Raw genomic sequence first — 27,349 nt, 5'->3', positions numbered from 1 at the left:
TCCTTTTTGCAACTCTGTTTCAAACTTTGTAATAACCTGCCTAACATTATACTTCCATAAAGTAAACTAGAATGATTTTTTTTTTCCCCCCGTAAATTTGTCTAGTCAATAATACTGGTCTTAATCTGATTTGATGGAACGTGGGCTTGGGAGTGGTAGGTCTATTTCCAGTGGCACACATATTTTACCTTCAGTACCACATACCCAAGAGCCATTTAGGATTCTCAAGAGCAGACATAATGTTTTAGCACCCACCTGATAGGGTCAAACTTATGGATTTATGATGTCAGGCATTAAATCAGAGGGAAAAAATAATGTCCTCTGTCAAATGAAAAAAAACTGTGATTCTCTGTAGAAAGAGAACACAGCTTGTAACTTCCGATATATTTGGAAATTTTGGCATGAATCTATTGTCTTTTTTTTTTTTAATGTTTGCTCAAAGATGAGAAAAAAATAATTTAAGTATGATACAATGACAGAGAGCATATGGGGTAATTGTTTTGAATCTTCTAATGGGTTTCTTTGATACACCTCTAAAAAAATGTATAATAGTTATTCATGGTCAATATATTTGTCCTGGTTTCGGCTGGGATAGAGTTAATTTTCTTCCTAGTAGCAGGCATGGTACTGTGTTTTGGATTTAGTATGAGAAGAATGCTGATAACACGCTGATGTTTTTAGTTGTTGCTGAGTACTGCTTATGCTAGTCAAGGACTTTTTCAGCTTCCCATGCTCTGCCAGGCGCACAAGAAACTGGGAGGGGGCACTGCCAAAACAGTGGACCCAAACTGCCCAAAGAGCTATTCCATACCATATGACGTCATGCTCAGTATAGAAACTGGGGGGAGCTGGCCAGGGAGCAGCGATCGCTGCTCGGGAACTGGCTGGGTATGGGTCGGCGGGTGGTGAGCAATTGCATTGTGCATCACTTGTTTTGTATATTATTATTATCATTATTATATTGTTATTATTGTCATTACTATTTTACTTTATTTCAATTATTAAACTGTTCTTATCTCAACCCAGGAGTGTTTCTCACTCTTACTCCTCCAATTCTCTCCCCCATCCCACTGGGGCAGGGGGAGTGAGTGAGCGGCTGCGTGGTGCTTAGTTGCTGGCTGGGGCTAAAACACATCATATTCCCTGAAGTTAGACATTGGCTAAATACAGGATTTTAAAATGTTCTTGCGAGTTAAAGCGAGGAAAGAATACTCTGGTGATTAAAGAAAATATGTCATTATTTAATGGTTTTTTTGTTTTGTTTTTTTTTTTTTTTTTAATTTAGACTACCAGCATCAATTCACCTAATTTACATGCAAAATTTGTTAGGTCCCTTGCTTGCAAATATCTCTACAACAAGTCAAATGAATGCCTCTGTGATTTTTACACAGGGAGGCAAGGCCACAGAAAAAAGTTTTCACAACATCCAGACTTCTTCTGATTTAAAACAAATGGCCATAGTATACATGTGTTAGGACAAATAACTAAAGAAAAATAAGCTCTGATAGTGTCTTTGGGCCTTTGTTATCCATATATTACCGGATTGTGACTACACCTTAGAGGAAGGAAAATACATGAAAAAACAGGTGTGCATACAATCCACTGTAGTAAAAACACTTCAAACAAGTACAATGCAGAATAGTTTATCAAACTGAAATTACTAAGATAGTGACACAGTATTAAAAACTTCAATCACTTTTGCAGAAGAGAACAGTGTACTTAATGTATAAAGCATACATATAAAGTCATGTTAGTTTTATTAATAGAGATGGAGATATAGGAGGTATGTGAAATATTACTCCTTTATAAGTTTAAAGACCTGTTTCTTCGAGCGGTGTGTCCTTCTACAATAAACCAATTACACTAATCAATGCCTTTCATTGTTAATTTAGGCCATAATTATTTTAAGTGATAAAAAGTTCACCTTGCATATTTTTTCTAACTTTACCTTTTTGCAGACAGTTATGAAAATCTGTGGCTTATTATACTGTACAGGTTTATTTGAAACTGAAGCAGCAATTAACTCTATAATAACAAAAAGAAGTATTAATTATCTGCAAGAGTCTAAACTCTGCTAAATTATTATTTCCACCATAATTATCGGGGTATACAGGCCACTGATTATCATCAAAAGCAATTAAGAACATCCCAAGACACCACAGATTCAAGGGATCATGATAAAGCTTTCATATCATTTCTACAAGGCTGTGACCTACCCAAAGGCCTACCAGAGTTACAGTGAAGACATATGAAGGGTGTCATACCTGAGCTTAAACCCATATTTGAGAATGCAGGATAGCTCATACCTTAAAACTGAAACACTCTGAGTTCAGATTATAAATTTAATTCTGGTATTCAAGATGACAAGGAAAAATGAAAGCCGTTTTCATGTTTCAAAAAAATCTTTAAGAAAAAAAAATAATACAATAACTGTTCTCTTATTTGAGAGAAAGAATTCTGTTTGAACAGTTTTCAGCATTTACCACAAAATTTAACACATGCAGCTTACTTAGATCTCATATAATCAAGGATTTTGGAATCTGCTTTTAGAATGAGCACACCACTCAGTTGGGTAAAGAACATGTCAAACTATTTTATCAAATAGATATATGTAAACAAAAAAAATCAAAACAATGGAAGCCTTAAAAACACTCCTCACTGTGGTATCATGGAGAAATGTACCCTGAAAGAAATGAGACTACATCCACATAAAAGTCAAAATTGTATCAGTCACTGTTACGCTTACTATAAGGTTCCTTGCTAGTTTTACAATACTGAATTTACACTCCAGTCCTCCAAACTACCCAACGAAGTCTCCCTGCAGCTAACATACAGATTGCATCTTTGCTTTCCCCCACTTCAGAACAGCCCAGTTACCTGAACCCTGACCCTGCTGCTACAGACACCACTGGTTAACCTCCCATTTGGGATAATCAAAGACATCTTTTTCACTTTAAGGAAAGCAAGTGCAACCACGTAGAATACCATTTTTTAGGAACCATGTGCCTCAAAATACATGACTGCCTTGAAAAAAAAGGGAGTATTTCAACCCTTTGCATGTGTGCATTAGAAAACCACTTCATTCATTTACGCTTCCTGTCAAAAAAGGAGCCGCAAGCAATTATTCTTGTGAAAAGACTAGCACCTTTCCAAGCCTACATGAACATATGCTAATGAAAAGGTGAATGGCTTATGAGCATAGGTTTTTGATGAAGGACTTCTGTCCATCATACAGAAGTCCATATTCTGGGACCTAGCATCATCTCTCCCTCTACAAAACATACTCAATACTCTGTTTTTGTTGTCAAGTCACCTCTACAACTGGAAATAGGCAGTTTTCAGAGGAAATATAAAAATACCTCTGAGCCATAAGTACAGAATTTAGTTTATGGAAAAGAGATTGCATTATTTTCCTGAAACATTTTTTGTGTGTAAGCAGTAACACGATATTCGTCTGTATGCACTGAGGTATTCTAACCTTATGGTCCTCATTATAACATCAGCATTTATCCTAACATGTTTCATCTAAGGCTATGTAGGTACAGGTTTGCTGAAAAACTTGCATAACTAGGAATCAGCCATACAGAGAAGATGACAACACTATCATGCAGATACATGCCAGAAGCCTTCTTATCAAAGAAGAGTTCAAGATGCGGCTTCTGTTCCTCTCTGCCTCAGCTGGGAGGCCAAGTTTCTCAATGTCCTGATGTTCCCCTTCCTAGGATTCATCATCAATCTTTGGCATTCTACAATCCATTTATGTTATTTCTATAACTGAATCCACCAGTTAAAGCTCTGACCCTCCAAGAACAAAATCTCTACATACACACTAGCAAATGAGTACTTAATTCAGTTTCTACTGACATGAGCAGACCAGGAGGTTCCACGCTAATGTATCAGCACTCCCTCTGGCTTCAAAATGAGCATATAAATTCTCAATGTTCAACCCCAAAAATATAGCTTCCAGATCTGGTGATCATACCCGAATCTATCACCAATAAGCAGCACTGCTGATACGATAATTTCTTTTATTTAAATATTGGTTTTTTCTTCACTAAATTCCCTGATAATCAATAAATACTTTTGGAGATAAAATAAACCAGCTGTGACATGATAAATGAAGCAGGTTCTTATGATAAAAGTTTAAAAATCATAAAGGGTTCTCTACAGGTGCTAATTTTACTACTTGAATGAAATTAATAAGACTCTCCATAAAACAGCAGGAGATCCTTAGATTACATGAGTAATCAGCAAGAAAATTTATTGTGGATTCACGAAGCACAAAATGTTTGTGTAATGTATGCAAAAGTGGTACTTTATTCTCTGCAGTGAACAATTCTGAGTCCTTATAATAGAAAAATATTTAATAGTCTGAAAACTCTTGAGGCATAGTTTTAAAAACTTGTTCAACTGTGATTAATTCAACCCATGACAAACTAGTAATGAAAAAAAGGACTGCCCCATCTTAATATTCAGTAGGAGCCATTATTAAAATAACTATTTAAAGGTAAACAACGGATATAAAGACAACTGAAAATCCAACTTGATGTCTAGGGAAGTAAGATTTAGGAGACTGAGATCCACAAACTGGGTAGCACATTAATCTGAAAAGCTACTTTTCATTATCTGATATCCTGAAACAGCATACAGGCAAGTGATAAATTTAATATTTGAATACAAAAAAATATTAAAAGACAATTTTCCATTGCATGGAATTGTAGTCATTCTGATTCTGTAAGGAATGTTTTCTTTTAGGGTACTGTGCAACTAGAATGTGCTGCTTGCATAGCATATTTAGCTCAATAGCTATCAATGGACTTTTACCTCGCACTATTTCTTGGGTGCTGTATGTATAATGTATTCATTTACATGACTACTTATTACTGTAAACCTCATGTATGTTTTATGAACCATTTCAGATTAAGACATTCTAGCAGTAGTCCCAAAGAGGAAATTCTATCCCATTTGTGCTATTAAATTCTTAGCAAATCATGCCCTCTGAGAAACAGTGTATAGCCCAGCTTTTATCTTTTTTCAAAAATCTTTTATTAGAACGTACCATGGAATCATGAATTTGTGTTCAATACTTTACATTTAATATTTATTGATTGCTGCAATTAATTGCTTTTGTTCTGTACTTTTGGGTTTAATTAAGTGGACTAAAAGTGTCGATACACTGCGGCTGTTCAACTGACTTACAAATGAAACTAAGTAATACTTTACCGTGACTAGTTATTAATGTTCTGTCAATGAAACAAGCAAAGGGACTGCATGGGTCAGGGAATTAGTAATAACAACAGAATACAGAGCCTTTAATTTTTAGATTAACTGCTCAGCACAGATTAACAGTAGCTAAAATGATTGTAATCTAAGGACGCTGACTTATGTTGTATGTGTTATGTGAGATGAGATTACTGATAACAGTTTAGTTTCTGGCATCCACACCTCGAAAGCCATCACCAAGTGCCATCCTTTGCTAAGTACACTTCCATAGTACAGTGCTTACAGACATCATCTGTTTCTGCTCACGTCCTGAACAGAGGTGAGCAAACTCTGCCTAACTTTGGAACTGACTGAAAGCCACGTGGCTGTGTCAGTACAGTGCTAAACCAAAGCACACACATCCTACAGACAGGCCACAAATATTAGCTGGAGTTTGTGAGCATGAAAATATGTTCACTTGGCTTTTGAGTTGAATCTGTGTCATATTCTGCAGGCCTATAGTGTGGGCAAGGGCAATATACAGTGTGGATATATCCATTGGAAGTTCAGTAAAGAGTCTTTGTATCAAGTAATTTTGGGACTTATCCACACTGTGACCTTTGTAACTGTTCACCCCATTACATGACAGTAATTCAGTAACATAAATAGACTCATTGCTGCAGAATATGATGCACTTGTCAAGTAGAAAAAAGGAGGACCTCTATTTCCAGAGCTTTAGCACTTCTCAAGAATATTATATTAAAGCATATGCAAAGAAAGAGGCTATGTTTGTTGAAGTAAATTGGTACATCTTCTTTGGTAGCAACATAAATTTGGAGAAGTGAGAAAACCTGGCCCAGAATATGAATTAAAATCCAGTTTCCCTGCTTAAAATACAAGTTGCACATTAACAGATGTTATTAATTCTAACTTACTAATTTCCTGTATCTATTCTATGCAGGTTCTTCTAAAGTCATCATTTGAAAATCATCTGGACACTTACTGTTTCAAATATTTAATTGGTTAATTTACCCTAAACTGTGGATGCTCACAAATTGTTCATCACTAACCAGAAGGCTTAAAGTGCGACTTCATTTGTCAGTATTGCAGGTTATCCATGAAGTTGTTGCCAATCTTTTTGGGCATCAATATGCTAGCAGACCATCCTTTCCCAAGCTTTGAATGTTTTCCCGTTCCTACATGCAAGGCAATTTGTCATTTATCAGCTTCCTTTCAAACTTCCAAGCCTCTCCCCTTATCAAAAGACAGCATTCAGCTACAAATCTTCTTAAGCCACTTAATTTTGAAAAAGCTGGCTGACCTGGCTCTCAAAGTATCACAATTTTCTCAGAACTTTGGAAATCTTCCTTTTTACCAAGCATTAGTGTTTTCATGCCTCTTCTTTCCAAATACCTTATCATGCTGAATCTCCTTTTAAAATTACTTCAGCCTTTTATTCCCCTCCCTCCAGACACAAACACATATGTATATGTGTATTGATACATATATAGGTTTATTGTGCCTTATCTGATTCAGATTTCCTGTAATGCCTTCAGCCATTTTCTCCCTGACTGGAGGCAAACTGGTCTCAGTAATATTTCAGTTTACTATTTAAGGACACATACTAATCTTGTCCTCTGGGCAAATAAAATCAGACCACCTGTAATAATAAAGCACCGTGTTTGCATTATATAACATCTATAGAAAGATGGGTTACACAGAAAGATAAGATTCAATAATTTGTAAAAGATTTATATTTTGAATAATATCTATGTTTTTCATATTCTCTGCAAATACAAATGCAAGACACGAATCATGCCCTTTAACATATTTCCCTGGGTTTTCTGAGACTAGATCAGATGGAACATTTCATCAGAATTCTTGAAATCATGCAAACAACAAACATGAGCATCTGCATTTTAAGTATTAACTGCTAAAACACCATGAAAACCTTAGCACTGGCAGATTTGGTCTGACTCCTCTGCCAAAGGGTGGGCTTTATATTCTTTACCCTGAAAGCATTCCACACAAGAGATGAATGTGAAATTTAGCTTTCATAGCTGAGACACCTATCCCAAAAAGCCTTACATCTTTAAATTTAATCCTGATAAAGAACACAGTAATTTCTATGCTACATTATTTATATATGAATTAAAGAGAATATTCAGTAGCCCAAAATGCAAATAATTATATCCACTCTTCCAAACAGATATCTTTGAATCCTATTAATGTTAGTTCAGCATCTGCAGAAGCGATGTTACCTACAAACACACATACAAACTCTGCATCGTGATGGGTAAGTCCCATCCTTTAATGGCCTATTGCTCTACCACCGATCTTTATCATTTTAACTACATCTTTATCCAGGCATTTAGAGAAAAAATGGCTATTCCTTAATAAATAATCCCATTCAATCATGAAGTCTAAAATATATATATATGTTAAAGGCATGGCCAGCTCTCTACCTTTATCTACTTTGTAGACTACTCTCAAGTTTTCAGCAATGTCTACACTGAGCAATGTAGAACAAGCGCAAGGATTCCTGCATTTGAGTTCAGCCAGGCTGGTAAATCTGGAAATGGTATTCACACAGTGCTGTGCCCAAAGTGCTCTCTCTGAAAAAATGCCTGGGAAGATGACAAAAAGAGACAGCCAAATGGTGTGTACAGTGCCCCTAAGAAAGATCAAGACTTTAAAAGCAACAATAACCACAGAAGTACACAGACAAAATCTGAACTGTGCACATAAGGTAAGAATTGGAATACAATTTATACCTTGGCAGAGTTGCAACTTCAGTTTCTCCCATTCCTGCCCACTCCTACCATGTATCAAGACTTTTGTGCGTATGATGTGGTCATATCAAAAACTGTACAAGCCCTTTAAAGAAAACAAAATAGGCCTAAGGACTGAGGATTTTATAAGCAGCCTGAGATTCCAGTCTCTAAAATCCCCAGGGCCACTTGGAAAATCTCAACCTAAATGTTTAGCTGAGTTACTATCTGCTTTTCTTTCAAACTGCAAATCCCAGTTGTTCTCAGACTTTCCTAATGCATAACACACTTATCCATGAAACATAAGCTGTGGTTAGGATGAAACCTTTGCCCTGCATTCCCTCCATAGATACAAACTGTCTGTCAATATACTATAGTACCACTGCCATTCAGCTCACATTGCATTTAGGAACCCCTGTACTTCAGGATTTAGGAGGCTTCAGAAAGCAGCTTTTAAAGCATTTTCAGAAAACTCTAATGTAAAAAGCATTGTTGGTCTATTTCAAGTTTTTTAATATGATGTAAAAGAATGTGAGGTAGTTAAAAATACAAAGCACTGTGGAAAGGAAGCAGCATTCTAGATAAAAGTACTTAAGATTAATTTAACATGCACAGGATTTCCCAATTAAAACTTTCACATTAGCACTGCATTTTAAACAGTTAATCTCCTAATGAGACATCCCCAGCAATGAGAAGTGAATTGCAGGACTGAATATGGCCCTGAGGCCTGCATCTGGAAAAGGCTGTACTTTGTAAATGCTGGATTTATGCTGCTTTCTCAAATTCTGCAAAGAAAGAGCTGCACTGCCACCTACTGTCGAGACGTCTTTTCCCATCAGGAGCTGCCACTGAAAGTGAGAAATCCTTCGTGCTCCCGCACAAAATGTTGAACGCTGTTGACCAAAGCGCACACAAAAGAAAATTATGTAACAACTTATTCACGAATACAAATTTTAGATTTTTTTTTTTTACTCTAGTAGCTGGAAAGGCCGATTTTTTCTTTTTCCTCTCTCTTTTCTTCATAATGCAATAAAAGCAAGAGAATGCTGTGCTGAACAATGTGGGAGAGCCTATGCAAAAGCCTGTTTTTCCTCTTTCTCTTATTCCCAGATCTCCACTGTCACACCTTTGAATCCTGGCTGACCTGCAGTCATCTCAGCTAATGATACTCCAACTGACTCATCCAAAACAGGTATGTTGCAGTTGACTTCCTCCCTTCCCTTAGGGACCAAAGGCATTACCTCTGCGATATGCCTGATCTCCAAGAGTCTAGATGTGAAGGAGTCTTGCATAGCAGCCCACGGCACCGCTGCGGAGATACTAGCTTAATTGAAAACAAAGTTTTACTGCAGTTTCCTCTCAGGGTCTTTTTTGACAGCTACATTTGCAAATCAATTAACATACCGTGAACAGCTACTCCCTTTCCTAGTAGACATGCTCAATACCAATTGCTCATGAAATAAATTTTCATAAGTAGCAGAAAACAAAAGGGAATTAATATTTCAGGACGCAAAGAAAGAAAGTTACCTAATAATGAAATAGGGAAGACAGAACATGAGGATAAATTAATGTCAGCTGTGCTCTCTGTAAATTCTAGCCAACTTGAGCAACCATTTATCTAGGATTTAAGATACAGTAGCAGATAACTGGGTGTTTTTTCTGCTCTCTGCCTTAGTTGTATATGCAAATAGCATTATAGATAGATAGGTGAGAGAATCCCCATCCTCACGTTTATAGTTGTTTGGTAACATTAAAGCACAGACCAAACTGAGCTGCTGCCAGGAAAATCACTGAGTTACATATCATCTGCAAGTACCCTGGGGGAAAAAATATCTCCAGTTCAGTGCACGTCAAAGGTGTCTCAGAAGACTGAGGTTCTGAGCACACACTCAAAGAAATATGTCCTTCCTACATTACCATCAGAATAAGCCCAAAACAAGCAAGATAGCTTAATTGCATTTTCTAAAGGCTAGACTCTTTTGTTTTGTTTTTAGTTTGTAGTAGACAGGAACTCCTGCAACTACAGAATTGGTGAGACTCACTTGTTTAATAACTGGGGAAAAAAATTCCAGACATCCTGACACTCTCTCTCTTCTCTGCCTTCAGGCCTAGCAGCACTCCACATTTCCATTACAATGCAAGGCAGCTACTAAATTTGTGTGTCTCCATTCTGTGTCTTTTTAGATACATAATATGGTCACGGCACCAAAGGGTTTATGTGTTCGGACCCTGGAAGAGAGCTTTTTCTTTTTAAAAGCATAAATATAGTACAATAATTCTTGAGAAAACATAAATTTCCATACATTTTCACATGAAAAGTCTCCTTTCACTTTTCATTTATCAAGAGAATCGTTCTGAAGAATTAATTGTTAGAAATTCTATTCTATCCGTTGCCCTAAAATTAAAATCTTGTATTTATCTGTACATTGTCTTAGGTGCTATAGGGCTTTTACTGCAAATAAATGCAGAATTTTTGTCTCCATTACAGAACAGTGGCAGCAGAGGTAATTAAAAACAAACAATTTCTTTGTTTTGTCTTTATAGAAATGCTACCTTTCCTTCCCACTGGAAATTCTTAAAACATCTTCCTTCCAGCAACAAGCCCACATGATAAGTTTTATATGGCATATTACGTAGCATTAACAAAAGAAAATTGTACTTTACCTATTCCTTATATCCTCTGTGTTTAAATTCATCTAATGGAGCTGTTTCCATCAGGAATAGTAGATTTTTAAGCCATTTCTACAAAATGTTGCCTTTAGGCAACAAAGTGAGTCTAATTCATTATAAGTTTTCATCTTGTCTTTACACAAAATCATCTGACAAGACAAATACATAGCAAGAGAAGGCCAGAAACAAATTTTAGGAAGACTAATCCGCCCCTCTATGCTTTCTGTAGCTGTTGTGTTGGGTTTCATCCTTAGTTGGCCATACCATCACGATACTTGGCCAAAGTCAGTTGTGACTTTTACCTATGTTAGCGAAAACTTTGTGCAGGAGACACATCTGAGCAGAAGTATAAAAGCTTGATGTTCTATAACACAACAAGTATTTAAGCAGTCCTTAATCCAAAAGTATCTTGGATTGCTACTGTGAACCAAAAATATTGAATTTCTTTCTGTATTTAGTTTCATAGCACTGTTTCTTTTCCTCTGCTCTTTTCTATTTCCTCTCCCCCAAACTGACTCTCTTGGTGCACCTTTCTCTTTACACAAAAAAAGCATCCAACAGTATTTGAGCTGAACCTTCAAGCCTACAATGTCAGCTGCGCTCATGGTAGGAAAAATAGGGTGTCCGTTTTCCATAGAAACTACAGTAAGTACGAGAAACAATAGAGGGCTGGAAAAAAAAAAAATCTATGGGAAAATCCTGAAGATTGTTTTGACAAATGAACAATTTTTAACAAAACCAATACATATTCCTTTTTGTTGTTATTATTTGTGAAGGACCTATCCTGCAATGCATTCTGTTTTGCAAGTTACCATTTTTAGTACTGGAACAGCAAAGATAAAGGCCAGAAACTCAGATGCTGTAAATGTTGTGACTTGATGGCACATAATAGCACTGTTCTAATAGCAAGCAAGAATAAGCTAAATCCTGATGTACTGCAATGCAAAACCAGGACTTCTACTGTTTACAGCGAACCTGAGAATTCACTTAATGAGCAAGCTTCATTAACATACAGCACATATGTTGTTATACAGGCTAACAGAATAAACCTCTGGCTCTCAAGTAGAGATGCAACCTTTCAGAGCCCCAGTGCCACTTTCTGACAGAGACAGAGTGAAGTACTGCCCAGCTTCCTGCTGATGAATGACAGGATGTCCAAGTGACAACATGGCAACTTGACTGAGCAAAATAAAGACACAACCCTCCGAATGACAATGGTTAACCACATACAGAGAAACATCCAAGCTAACAAGAATGCCATGTTACAAGGCTTTAGCTGTAATTTTTCCCAATATTGGTTCACTATAATAACCCGATCCCTGCTACAATAGTGAACACCATTGTCAACTGTTATGACTGAATACGCTGGCTAACCAGCAAAGCTCTTTTATGTCTTTCTGTGCTCACAAACTGTATTACTGGTACTCTAAGACAAAGCTGGAGAAACACCTGCACGGTCTGTATATATAGTTAGATCTCTGCTAACAAATAATTTAAAGTTCTCTTTTATGAATACCTAGTGACAAGCCCAGGTCATTTTAAGGTATATCTTCCTGGAAGAAGTAGCACAGCCAGCAAAAATATGGAAAGAAATTAAAACCGTTCACCCACTATACAGCACCTCTAAGTTTACTTGGAGATTCAGGTTGGTGTAAGGCAGGTAGGCTTTTACAGATCCTCCAGTTCTACCCACCTCTACGGCAACTATCTCACCTCTGGCTTGGTCCTGTGGATACAAGAAGGACTGCAGCAGGATTTCTTACTCAAGAGTTGATATCTGTTGAGGAATTCCATTTTAAAGTTTCCTGGTTATTTAGGCTTCAGCTGATTAAGTAAATTAAATAGATAGCCTAATATGTTGGAAACTAGTGGTAGATTTAGTACAGAATACTGTCCCTCATTTTCTACCAGATGTTCCTTCTACTTTGCACATTCATACTCTTGATAAGGATCCTCAAGAAAAAGAAAAAAAAGAAAAAAGATTATGCTTTCAACTGTAATTATCAGTTTAAAAATGCAGTTCTGTATCCTGAATGCTTTACGAATGTGTTTCTTTGGTTTCAGATCCACATTCAGGAGCTGGAAAATATTCCTGATATACGATCTATTTTCAAAAGGAAGAACACAGCTCAATCCTAGACATAAAAATAGTTTTGCTAAAGTAATGTCTTTAAGTAAAGGTGGTTAAGCTTAAACCACCACAGTTTAAGGAAAAAAACTGTTTTGTTTTTTTTTTTTTCTGTACTATGCACAGGGAGTTGCAAAGCTACCAATGAATTGTTCTTGACATTATAGAGAATCATAGAATAGTTTAGGTTGGAAAAGACCTTTAAGATCATCCAGCCCAACCATTAACCTACATTACCAAATCCACACTAAACGAATCAAGGGTGGACTAGACTAAACCATGTCCCAAAGTGCCACATCTACCTGTTTTTTGAACACTTCCAGGGATGGGGACTCCACCACCTCTCTGGGCAGCCTGTTCCAATGCTTGACTACCCTTTCCGTGAAGAAATTTCTCCTAATTTCCAGCCTAAACCTCCCCTGGCGCAGCTTGAGCCCATTTCCTCGTCCTATCGCTAACTACATGGGAGAAGAGACCAACACCCACCTCACTACAACCTCCTTTCAGGTAGTTGTAGAGAGCGAGAAGGTCTCCCCTCGGCCTCCTCTTCTCCAGGCTAAACAACCCCAGTTCCCTCAGCCGCTCCTCATAAGGCCTGTGCTCCAGACCCTTCACCAGCTTTGTTGCCCTTCTCTGAACACGCTCCAGCACCTCAATGTCTGTCTTGTATTGAGGGGCCCAACACTGGACACAGTATTCCAGGTGCGGCCTCACCAGCGCCGAGTACAGGGGGACAATCACCTCCCTGCTCCTGCTGGCCACACTATTACAGACACAAGCCAGGATGCTGTTGGCCCTCTTGGCCACCTGGGCACACTGCTGGCTCATGTTCAACTGGCTGTCTACCAACACCCCCAGGTTCTTTTCGGCCAGGCAGCTTTCCAGCCACTCTTCCCCAAGCCTGTAGCGTTGCATGGGGTTGTTGTGACCGAAGTGCAGAACCCGGCACTTGGCCTTGTTAAACCTCATACAGTTGGCCTTGGCCCATCAATCCAGCCTGTCCAGGTCCCTCTGCAGGGCCATCCTACCCTCCAGCAGATCGACACTCCCGCCCAACTTGGTGTCATCTGCAAACTTACTGAGGGTGCACTCAATCCCCTCATCCAGATCATCGATAAAGATACTAAACAAGGCTGGCCCCAAAACAGAGCCCTGGGGAACACCGCTCGTGACCGGCCGCCAGCTGGACTTAACTCCATGTACCACAACTCTCTGGGCTCGGCCACCCAACCAGTTTTTTACCCAGCGAAGACTACGCCCATCCAAGATGTTCTTCATGTTTTCCAGATGCTGGCAATAATAGTGCAAAGCGATACACTTTACGTATTAACATTATCTTTGTTAATACCTGACAAGTGAGGAGCATACTTGAAAGAAGGCAGTCTCTGCCCCAAATTTCTTCCAATCACAAAGAAAACAGAAGTTGAGACACAGAAACAAAAATTCAAACTGAAACCCTGCAGCTCGGACAGATAGGACACTGTTGAGCTGAGTAATACCTCTGAAGTGAGACAAAGTTAAATTGGTATTACTTATCCACATACAACAGTTTTATATACTGATTATGCCTTCAAAGTACTTGTGCCTGGTTTTCAACAGTGGTTCTTACACAGTCATCAATGAAGCACTGCTGCTGAATGTAAGTGACCCTCAGAGGTCCATCTAATCCTCAACTACGTGAAAGAACACGTTAGATTTGAGTTTAATAAATCCTTGTTATTGTACATGGTCAACAACCAGACTTTGTTTTAAGATTTACAACTCTACTTATGTATAACAAAGTTTATTTGCCTCTTACTCAGGTGAAGGGTATGCTGGTTAGATGCAGAACACTCATTTGTTTCTGAGTTAAATAATTGCAGATTTGATATCAAGTGAGCCACTTCATTTCTGAGTTGCTTTCTCCCACAGCTCTATGAAGCTGCACGTGACAATTAGGCTGACATTCTGTTAAGGCTTTGCAATTGATGGCACAGGACTCCATAGCTACGGCAGAATGCTTTACCAAGCATTTTCTCCATGAAGGGAAGCTATGATTCTGTTTACTTGCCAGTTGAATTATTAAGCTCCTGGCTGACGTTTCAGTCAAGTGAAGAAGAATTTTAAGAACGATGCAAACTGAAAAAGCTCTCAGGCTTAAAAAAAAAAAAAGGCTATGGTGTTTAAACAAGAAAAGGAAGGTAATCATAGGCTCTGAAGAGATCTTTCTCACCCTCTAAAACAAAACTAAATATTTCAGAACCCAGAACACAATGAGGTTAAATAAGGTGGGAGCCTTCCTCCTTGTGCTTGAGAAACATGCATTTTAAGGTCATTTCTCTTTAATGAACCGGCCTCAGATGACCCATCTTTCACTTTAACTGCATGAATGCAAGCCCCTCTACCCTAGGAACTTTGTGTGGGGTACAAGGTATGAGTACTTTTTGGAAAAGAGATGAACCATGGCCAGGACTGACATAGTACCTGAGACTGTAGGCTAAGCTCTTTATGTCTCATTCCTCCACCTTAAAAATGGTCTATTAATCTGGAGGGAATAAGGTGAATGTCAAGAAAGCTTGCCAGAATTTCTTCTAGATAGATCAGTCACTTTCTTTGATCTTATGGCCAGAAAGACCACAGATATTTTCTGCTGTGCCATATCTATGAATAAAGATTAAAGGTGCCAAGCCACATCTGCAGATTACCCAAAGCACATGCTTAGCAAGAGTTCCAAGTGTTGTGTTCTGGCTCTAATACACAACAGGAAATTAAAGCAGAAATACCCACCAAAGACAGTGTTAAGAAACGTACTGTCATTTACAAGACAAAAAACCTTGAAACATGGATGTGTCATTTTATACTTGACAATGGCAAACCGAGAGCTCAAGGTGAGGTGAAAAGCCTCATATTCACAAAAAACATCCTCCCTTCAGCCTTTGCATTAAAATGTGCTTCAAGTTTTACTGAGATAAACAAAATTGAGAAAACAGTACATTATTTCAATAGCATCACTCTTCTATGAAGCTGCTGCAGTGGGCGGAGTGAACCTAAAGGCTTTTTATGTTAGAGGGCACAGCAGCAGCCAGAATAATCCAGTGGTACTGGGGCAGAATGAAAGAATCTATGCTGGAGAACACATAGATGGACCTGCCTCCAGACAGCCCAGGTACAAATAAAGCTTCTTGGTCTGCTGGCAGGAGCTCCTGGAACAGGTAGCCAGGGCACCACACAGGCTTCTGCTGGGGTGAATCCCCAGCCCGCAGCCTACGGAGGACCTCAGCCAGGCACCCTACCCTGGCCCTCATGCCTCACTTCCTTAGTTTAACCCATGGTTTTCAGAATCTTCACACACACAAAATTTCTTTTAGCGTCTGCTTGCTGTTCACAGGTTATAACTATTTTTATAGGTCTGTATGTATGGCCAGGTTGACAGCTATCACAAGCAAGAAAACATATTCTGTGCTGGAAGAGCAATGGACTGTTTGTCCTCCAGCAAGACAAACAGCCAGGCTCTGCTCTAAATAATCCAGGTGTCCATCACACAATTATATGAGCACAGTTTCTAAGTAATCATATAGAAAAACTGTTAAGCATAATCAAATATAATTTTAATCCCATCAGATCCTCATATAATTCTCTTTAGGATTAGTTTTAGATTTTTAGAAACATTAGATTAAGCACAGTTAGTGAAAAGGCATTAATTAGCTCCATTTGTTCATTTTATGCAGCTCTACAATGCAGAATGTTGCAAAAATGAGATACAATGAAGGATGTTGAAATGCATGAATTGGTATATTAAAGATATTCCCATTGCTACCAACACACTTAACCAAAAGTCACTGAAATCCTAAACCAGAAGTAGCTATCAGGAAAGAAAGTTCAGTGACACTTTACCAAACTCCTGATTTAAATTTTTGTTCTTTTCCTCCTTCCTTCCCTCACACACACTTACTTATTTACTTTCCAAAATCATGGACACAGAATTATCTTAGGATAAGTCTGATAGATTTAAGAAGTACTAAGAAGTACTCAAAAGAAAATCTGTCCCAAATCTGCAGGTTCAGAAAGTTCAGTAAGAATCTGGACATCTGAATCCTATAAGTGTTGTATTATCTTTATTAATGTTATATATGGATGTGTTATTAAAGTGATATCCCTGTATCATATACAGGAATGGGCACTAGAGCGCTGAAGTCTGTCTGAGGCCTCCTTTGCACCAACAGGGTTTACCAAGAGCAGTATATCAACAAATACTCCAAACAGAGATACAGTATTTTCTACCAAACTAGCTGCTTTGCTGATATAGCTTTAAAAAAGTACCTGATTTTTATGTGCACAGCTACATCAGATGGCAGAAGGTAAAATGTGATCTCTTTTTATTACTGTGCAAGAAAAAGCCAGTAGCGCAGAGACAGTTGCACTGTGTATCTGCATCAACAAAGTGGCCATTGCTGGTCTAACCTACGCCAGTCTACAGAACCTAGGGAACTTCACAGGGAATTAGAGGAGATTGGAAGCAATCTATGTTTAGGATAAGGTAGGAGCACACAGGCTCTTAGCAGGAAGTAGCTGACAAACTGAATTTGATACGTTGTCCCACTGTATTATATACAAGGTACACTTTTCATATCCTGATGTTAAGTCTTCTTTTGGAAGGGACAAAAATCTTTTCTCACAATACTGTATGCACATAGCAATATAAGAAAAGAAAACCATAATGCTATGCACTGAACATAATTAATGCACATTTAATATGTTATTCTGTTTTTATGTAGTGACAATCTATTGCTAAAAAAACCACATTAATTTCTGTCCCTTTCCACATGCTAATTAAATAACATCCTTTCAGAACTTGTGTTTCTATTAATGCTTCTCAGTTTGAAAATCAGAACCATTCTTGCAAACATGTTAACCTCTGCAGTGGTTTTCAGATGGTCATCTCCTGAGAGGTAGGAGATGATGGATGCCAATGCATGGTGCTTCTCGGTTGTCTCTTGTCTTAACTTATTCACTTGCATGCATTTATGTGTCCTGAATCATCATGTAGTGGCATTACAATTAGGAAGGACTAAGATTTCACTGAATATAGGCCCCCATTAATTAGTTTCCTTTTTTATATGATTTCCGTGTTAACTTTGCAGAAGGCTCTAAAATATCAGTCTTATTGGTTACTACAGAGTTGAGGAAAAAAAAAATTATAGAAACACTCTGTTATTTTTATGTTCGTTGTGGTAGTATTAAAGGTGTATATAGAAACCATTTCTTAATACAGGATCACAAATTAAACTGCACTAGCAGCACTGAGTGGCAAAACCATTTGCAGATATGCATTCAGTTACAGATGCATCATGATGCATTTGTGACTTATTTCAGTCACTTACCATAAATGTTCAAATGGACACATTTATCTTCACACAAATAATGCACTAAAAAAAACCCAAAAAGTGATGTGAGTAAAGATAAGGCCATGCAGCTGCACAAGTCCTTATGTTAGATGTGTTTGTGTGTATTTTGAAAGCTTTTTGTGGGGTTATGGTTCATCTGATCACAGTAGAGAAAAAAATAGTATGTAACTGGCTGTTCAATATATTATTGACATTCAGAGAGCCCAAAGATAATTGATTTGTTTTAAAGCCAATAGAACACAACAGTAGATTGAAAATGGTAGTAGAAAGGTACTCTATTACTCAAATTCAGTTGTAGTGGAGACTTTAGATAGGCAAACTATAATTTGAAAAGTCAGTTTGCATTGTGATCCAGATACTCGGGTACTGCAGCTAATAATGACTTCTAACATTTCTTTCAATAATGCCTGAATTTATTTCATCTATGAGCTTGTCTTTTTATGTCATACTATCCACACATGTTTCAGATACGACCGTTCTATTTGAAATGGTTTAATAAATATATTTAATATATTTTATAGAAATTACAGACATGTATTAGCTGCTAACATTCCTTTAAAATATCCATACTTATATTTTCAGGTTGATAAAATTAAAATCAGTGAGACATGCATTTCCCATCAAAACTATTTAACAACAATTTTATGAGGTGTTCAGATTGAATAATCCTGTTAAACCTTTCATTAATAGTAGAATCATAGAATCATAGAATCATCTAGGTTGGAAAAGACCTTTAAGATCATCCAGTCCAACCATTAACCTACACTACCAAGCCCACTCTAGACTAATCAAGGGTAGACCAGACTAAACCATATCCCGAAGTGCCACATCTACCCGTTTTTTAAACGCCTCCAGGGATGGGGACTCCACCACCTCTCTGGGCAGCCTGTTCCAATGCCTGACCACCCTTTCCGTAAAGAAATTTTTCCTAATTTCCAGTCGAAACCTCCCCTGGCGCAGCTTAAGCCCATTTCCTCTTGTCCTATCGCTAGCTACTTGGGAGAAGAGACCAACACCCACCTCACTACAACCTCCTTTCAGGTAGTTGTAGAGAGCGATAAGGTCTCCCCTCAGCCTCCTCTTTTCCAGGCTAAACAACCCCAGTTCCCTCAGCCGCTCCTCATAAGGCCTGTGCTCCAGACCCTTCACCAGCTTCGTTGCCCGCCTCTGAACACGCTCCAGCACCTCAATGTCTTTCTTGTAGTGAGGGGCCCAAAACTGGACACAGTATTCCAGGTGCGGCCTCACCAGCGCCGAGTACAGGGGGACAATCACCTCCCTGCTCCTGCTGGCCACACTATTCCTGATACAAGCCAGGATGCTGTTGGCCTTCTTGGCCACCTGGGCACACTGCTGGCTCATGTTCAGCCGGCTATCTACTAACACCCCCAGGTCCTTTTCGGCCAGGCAGCTTTCCAGCCACTCCTCCCCAAGCCTGTAGCGTTGCATGGGGTTGTTGTGACCGAAGTGCAGGACCCGGCACTTGGCCTTGTTGAACCTCATACAGTTGGCCACGGCCCATCGATCCAGTCTGTCCAGGTCCCTCTGCAGGGCCATCCTACCCTCGAGCAGATCGACACTCCCACCCAATTTGGTGTCGTCTGCAAACTTACTGAGGGTGCACTCGATCCCCTCATCCAGATCATTGATAAAGATATTGAACAAGACTGGCCCTAAAACAGAGCCCTGGGGAACACCGCTCGTGACCGGCCGCCAACTGGACTTAACACCATTTATCACTACTCTCTGGGCTCGGCCACCCAACCAGTTCTTTACCCAGCGAAGAGTATGCCTGTCTAAGCCGTGAGCTGCCAGCTTCCCGAGGAGGATATTATGCGAGACGGTGTCAAAAGCTTTGCTAAAGTCGAGGTAGATGACATCCACAGCCTTTCCATCATCTACCAGGCGGGTCACCAGGTCATAGAAGGAGATCAGGTTGGTCAAGCAGGACCTGCCTTTTGTGAACCCATGCTGGCTGGGCCTGATCCCCTGGTTGACCTGTACTTGCCTGTGGAGTTCGCTCAAGATGAACCTCTCCATAATCTTCCCCGGCACCGAGGTCAGGCTGACAGGCCTGTAGTTCCCCGGGTCCTCCTTCCGGCCCTTCTTGTAGATGGGCGTCACATTGGCAAGCCTCCAGTCATCAGGGACCTCCCCTGTTAACCAGGACTGTTGATAGATGATGGAAAGTGGCTTGGCAAGCTCCTCTGCCAGCTCCCTCAGTACTCTCGGGTGGTATAGCAAATGTGTGCCGTATAATGGGTGCATTTGCTTTAATTCCCTTTTGCCCTGTTTTTTTTAAAATAATCCAGGATCACCTAACATGAAGCTGGCAATATTTTTGTTCAATAATTACTATCAAATGGAAAATCAAATAAGATGCAAGCTTAGACCTTCATGCAGCAAAACATGTCAACACACATTTGAATTTAAGCATGCAGGTTTTTTCTGTTAAAGTCATTATGGGTGCTCACATGATTAAATATAAACAGGCCACCAAGTGGTATACTGGATCAGGGCCCAAAGATTTAAAGGAAAAATCAATCCATTGAAAGACACCAAGAAATCCAAGTAGGGAAAGCCAGGGCTTTCACTTACTAAGATTTAGGAGAACAGTCAAAAATGATTAACTGGAATCAATTTCCACACATTGTATGCACCGTATTTAGATCACACAAATTACTTCATATTTGCAAATCGATACTTACATTCATTGCAAGCTCTAAGACTGATTATCCCTTGCATCTCTGAAAGCCTATAGAGCATTTTTATGCATTAATAATTCATATAAGGATAAAGGCCTTCTCTAGGCATATGGATTAAAATAGATACTTATAAATATACCTTTGATTAATATAAAAACTAAACTAGAGAACATTCACTAACGTGTTTTGCAAACAGCTAAAGAAAAATTGCAGTATTGTATTTGCAGAATCCTATTCTTCTACTGAGCAGTATGTTGTTTAGTACTTTTCTCCATAGCAATCCAGTCCCATGGTAAACAATAATGACTATTAATAGACTAGGTGAGCAATATTTGTTTATTTGGAAATAACCACCGGATCTACATTAAATATTTTAAAACAAAAAGACCTGTTTTTTAGGGAAATATCCAGTTGGAATAAATTGGCAACAATACCCGACAAAAATCCTTCCGAATGGGGTGTGTAATATAGTGACAAGTTGGCTGGAATGAGAATTGGGAAATACCAGTTCGAAACCGGGTGCTGTCAGTGAGAATATGGCCATTAGTGATAAAATAGGTAGGTGCAAACTCATTCTGTTTGCTGGCAGAATCGTCCTCAGCTGAAAACTGTGAGATTGTATTACCAGAGAGCTGAGCTAACAAGCCCACTGAGAGCTAAAGCAAATTCCTGCATGTTCAGGTCTCTGCTTATGTGGTTATTCTGCTTTCAGACCAGACCCCTCTCATCCCTCACCTCCTAAGTGAATTGATTCTCAGTCTTGGGCAAGTCACTTCATCTTTTTGTTTCCCCTCCCACTTTCCACATCTTACCCACTCAGAGTAAAAGCTCTGCAGAGCAATGCAGGCATAATCTCAGTTGGGACTTCTAGATGCTTCTGTAATATGAACGCTAGCAATAAATCAGGAGAGGATAATGGAAGTGTCAACTGAGTCCTAAGTGTAGCAGCAGAGCTGTAATGTACCATATTATACCCTACATGTAACGCTATTCTTCAAGAAGGTCTTTGCACAGCATGGTTTATTCCACTACAATAATAAATGTATTCATGATGCATCTCCAAGTATTACCCAGCACTAAAAATGAATCACAGTAATGTTACCTTCACTTCTCTCCAACAAGAAGATAATACTTTTTGGATGTGATGCCATTCTGTATATTTTTTGACAAACTGGAAATACTTTAATGAAGTAATAAGACTGTACCAGGAACACAGGATTCATCTTGAGGCAGTAGTATATAAAAAGAGAGAGCTGGAAGAAGTGAGGCAATTCAATTTATATCTGTTTAGCTGTACTTGTTTATATTGTTATTCCTAACTGTTCTTAGATTCCAGCAGATACTTCCTTTGGAGCTCCTCCCATTCACCATGACAAATAGTTGCTAAGGGGTTCACGAGATGCTACCAGATATGCAGGAAATGTCAGCAAGTGTATGTATCACTAGCACATAGACAAATCAGATAGCAAACGACGTGTAATTTTTAATTCTCCATTAAGGCAATGATGCTTTTTCAAAATTGGAGATACTGCTGCTGATCCTCTATCTCTCTCACGAACCAGTAAACACGGTTACTGGTAATTTCATGAATGCAATTGTAAGGAGCATAAGCAAATCGCTAGTGTTTTCTATTCATGCTGTTCTTTATTACTGGATGCTTGCTCAGCCCACGCTACTCTTCATTCTATTTCGACAGGTTTGGCTGATATAATGTTTCATGATTTTGTAAATCCACCTAAGTATCAAATGTTTTCCTAAAACCTCAATAAATTCTGCCATGTAGCTGTTTGACTGTTATCTACTAATTTAGTAATGTTCAAACAAAACACATTTATCAGTCTCAGTGTCCTCTTTATGAATTAATGCCAACAGACCTCTCAGTGAATGACATGTTTTGTGTCTGAATATCCTGTAGTTTTGCCAGTATTTTCTGTATCTTCCCAAGAAATTTAGTGCATTCCCACTACTGTACAAAAACATCTTTCTCTCCCCTACTACTGATCACATCTATTAGTCCTCTTGGCAGAAGACCTTCCTTCTTCTATTGCTAATAATTTTTGAATCCTAATATATGATTCTTCTGAGCCTGATTCTTTGTCAGCTTTTGATCGTTCTAATTGCCTTATTATCATCTGCTCTCATACAGTGATAAAGACTTTTAATGTTTCATGTGCTAGGAACGAAAGGAAAAAAACGTGAGCAAAATCCCTCTTTGTTCCTGGAATATTACCACCTCCACAGTTCATAATCATTAGGGTGAAGAATTCATTTTGGCCCTCTGTTATGTCAAAGTTTCATCCTTTCAGTGGCCCTGCTGTCTCTTTGCTATTTTGTTCGCTTCAGAAGCAAAATGAATTGATCATTGCTGCTCCTTTTGCCACCTACTATTTCATATGCCACTTTAATATCCCAGAATAATGATTTGTACTCACTTCTTTAATTTTTCTATGAACTGCATGTCTCATGCATTTTTTTAAATATAGCTTCTTGTATCTATGTATAATAAAAAAGCATATCATCATTACATTTGCCCAGAGCCTGAATTTTATAATCTCAGTTTTAACGTCCTTTTCTTCATTACAAGAACATGCTTTACAAAGCAGAGATTTAAAAACATGACTGAACTTCTGCAGATTTGCCCACCGTTTTTACTTCTGTCCTTTGAGAAGTTAGAAATGGCTGCAAATGTCTCTACCACCCTCCAAGGTAGGCTGCCTTTGAATTTCAGAATTCAGAAGCATCTACCAGAAGCTTACACCAAGTACCACCAAAATCCTAATTAAAAAAACTTTCCAGATTATCTTCCAACGATTTTGCAGCCCAGTTAATTCAAAAGCAAATAAACTTAATCTTGCAAAATAAGAACTTTTTTTCAGTCAACCAAAACTGCCCATAGAAACATGCCAGCTTTGACAAATATTTTCTCCAGAAGGACTCCTCAGGTCCACAGTGGAATTAGTGCTCAAAACAAAAGGCAAAATCAGAAAGAACAGGGAGAAACAAACACTTCTGCTCAGGTATAGTTCAAATCCATCCATCCCCAGGAGATTGTCCTAACCATAAATTAGAGAAATAGTCTGCCCATTGTGCGGTGAACACTTGTTTATAATAACTAACTCCAACAGTAGGAGAAAGAACAAGGTAACAGCACTGGCTTTACAGTGCTGCAGCAAGAACACTCACTGCTTGGTAGGAAAACTGGGTTCTTGTTATACTTTTTGTGTGCAGTCTAGAGCACAATTTAGAAGAAAATTGGGATCGTACTTCCTCACTGTCTGCTGTTGAAGTTTTACAAGTCTGAAGAAGGGACATGACTCCAGGTCTTTTATATGCCAGGATATGGAAGGTATTTTCTGGATATTAGCCTCTGTCACCCCTTTGTCAAGCTCCCATTTTGGATATTGTTCTACTGTAGAGAAGTAAATGTGCCATTCAGCCAAGAGAGACCCAAATGCTACGTGGTCTGGTGGCTATGGCATCTACCTTCAAACATCTGTTTCAGGAAAAAGGGGAAGCAGCAAAGATTTGAAACCTTTCTTCCCTATTTCTGGTGGAGCAATTGCCTTAGAGAAGTAGCAAGCTACTGAGTACAATGGTACAACAAGACTATGATTTACTGGGGGAAAGGAAGGGTGGGAGGGGGAAGATTTCCAATACATACTCATACAGGAAATGAATAGATGTGAATTTCACAACTCTTTGTTACATGGGTAAAATATTTTCTACCCACACTCTAGCTATTGATAGTTAACTATACTAACAAGGTCTACTTCCAATACAGGTAATCTGGCATCTTTTCTTGTAGAACAAAACCAATGGACACACTTGAAACTACAAGATATATTTTTTAAATTTCTAATGATTGTTCAATCATATAATTATACTCAGCCTAAAAATCATAGTGCATTTTGAAATTTGGTTGTCATTATATTCCTTTTCTTAGTTCTTTTTGTTTCATCATGTGAAAGAAACAGCTTTCTGTACATTTAATTTTCTAGGTGCCTATTTGGTATAAAAGCTGTAACTTGAACTCTTTGTGTTCAAAAACTTCTGGTTCTATTCACTCCATAAAGTGAATAGGATGAGAGGAAATGGCCTCAAGTTGCACCAAGGGAGGTTTAGATTGGATATTAGGAAAAATTTCTTCACTGAAAGGGTTATCAAGCACTGGAACAGGCTGCCCAGGGAAGTGGTTGAGTCCCCATCCCTGGAGGTATATAAAAGACATGTAGATGTGGTGCTTAGGGACATTGCGTAGTGGTGGACTTGTTATTTTAGCGGTTGGACTCGATTATCTTAAAGGTCTTTTCCAACTTAAATGATTCTGTGACTATGAAGAGTCAGTGAAATGCAAAACACTTGTTAGAGGGCTGTCCATTACAAAAGTGGAGTTTCTACAGGTTATTTACATTGCAGCAAACTGTGGTTATTTGCTTCCAATTAAGAAAACAGTATTCCTTCACCAATGAGAATTCACCTGAGAGATAATGATTATACCATCCAATGCCTCCAACACTAGCCTCTGAAATGTCATTGCTATACAACTTCATGTGAATGAATTAGATAACTGCTGTTGATCCAATGTGAATGGCCTATCCATTCTGAAAACATACAAAAAACTGCAATAATTCACAAAGCTTGCACACTCTTTTCCCTCATTTTTCTACGCAGAAAGTTTTACAGTTCACAGCCCTGATTCTCAAGAGACCTACAAGTCACGTTCAAAGAAAAGCCTGAAAACTAAAATTCATGACCCAACAGGTCATTTGATATCACAGACTAAATCAGGATACAGAATTCCCTCGCCTTTGCATCTGCAAACACATCCCCTTCAGTGACAACTTCCCCATATGTCTGGGAGTAAACTCGGGGTCAGACTGCTACAAAGAACAGGTTTCAAGGGGAGAACCAGTGTACAGCACAGCCTTGCCTGCCAGACTCTGACATTTACTTTATGAAGTGACCCCCTGCACTAAATTACACCCATCAAGAAGGATTCCAAGCAACTACTTACCAAGGTAGAAAACTAAGCCAGGAGCTATTCAGAAGCACTAATCCCTGTGGGTGTCCTGAAAGATAATACAAGTTTAGCAGACACAACCTTGAACAATAAAGAAGGAATAAGGAAGAAAATTTGTTCCTGTGGATTAAGAAAGAAAAGTTGTGGCTTTCAAGTATGCAGCCTGTTCTCTTTACTGTACACGTGTGTTTCTTTTGGTTACCTAGTGTGTTTTAGAGTCAAACTATCACGTAATGGAGATTTAGGATTGTGCTCGCTTTGTGATCCTGATACGTTAGTCTGACCACTAAGAAACGTTTAGGTTGTTGGAAGTATTTTTTTTAACAGACACTGCAAATGATTGATTGTATGACTTGTACACACCAAAACACTTACAGATTAGTAGCAAAAGGGTTAAACATTAGAAAGTGTTCAGGTACAGAGGGTAAGACAACAAACAAATCTTTTATGTTAAAAGCCAAAAGAAAGTAAATGCACATGAAACTTGGCAGTTACTTTCAGCAAGTCTAAACACAAAAATTGCCTTGTTCTCACTAAAATTATTTTGCAGCAGGTCCATTTAATGAAATAGTACAGACCCATGCAAACACTTTTAAACTCGTCTGCAACAGGTTTCTTGTGATTTAACTTAAGTCAGTAAGAAATCTACTTAAGGTAAATCAATATAAGCCTTTTGTAAAACAATTTAGGAGTAACTATATGAGGGCTTCAGGATTGTAACTAAATTGATTTATTTAAATGTGAGTTCAATTAAATGGGTGCAGCTTTTTTATGTGGACAGGGCCTAAAGGTCTGACATATTGTCTTGTCTGCACTGACTCCGTACCTACTTTTAATGTTTATTAGATTTTTAATCTCGTTAATGTGATGGCCTTCTTCCGAAAGGGCAAAATGCCAACCTTATTTATACATACTGTGATCTATCCCTTGCTCAAGAAACTATTACCTGTTGGTAATTTCTTAAATACCTCCAATCAAATCCCAAAATAAACTTCACTGATTAAGGCGGCAACAAAACTGCTTAGTCCCCTTACCCATTAGGATAAAGAGTAGCATATTGTTCAAAGGATGGATTTCTTCAAGGCTACAAGTAGAAGATAAGCACCCTGACTATTACTAGTAGGCCTACTGACAGCTTTGAATACCACTAGTCACGATGAGGCGTTCATTGGTGTGAATCAACAGAGCTGAGCTGGGATTACAAACCAGAAGCTATTCACTCTTATCGAGAATCATACATGTTGGATTCTGCAGGACACAGCATGAAAATTAACATGTAAATGACACTGGTTTAAGATATTGTGGTATAATCAGAATGGTGATGGACCTCAGGTGGTCCAGATGATTTTCTCCAAGAATGCAGCAATGTGTAATAGCCTGCTTAATACATCTAATGACAATTTCTATTAATGTTCAGCCCCACCTCCCCAAACAGTGACGAGTGTGTTATGACCTACCTACTAATTAAT

Source organism: Pelecanus crispus, chromosome 4 (genome assembly GCF_030463565.1).
Source record: "Pelecanus crispus isolate bPelCri1 chromosome 4, bPelCri1.pri, whole genome shotgun sequence".
Classification (NCBI taxonomy): Eukaryota; Metazoa; Chordata; class Aves; order Pelecaniformes; family Pelecanidae; genus Pelecanus; species Pelecanus crispus.
The sequence above is the reverse complement of the archived record's forward strand: the minus strand, read 5'-3'. Positions refer to the sequence as shown.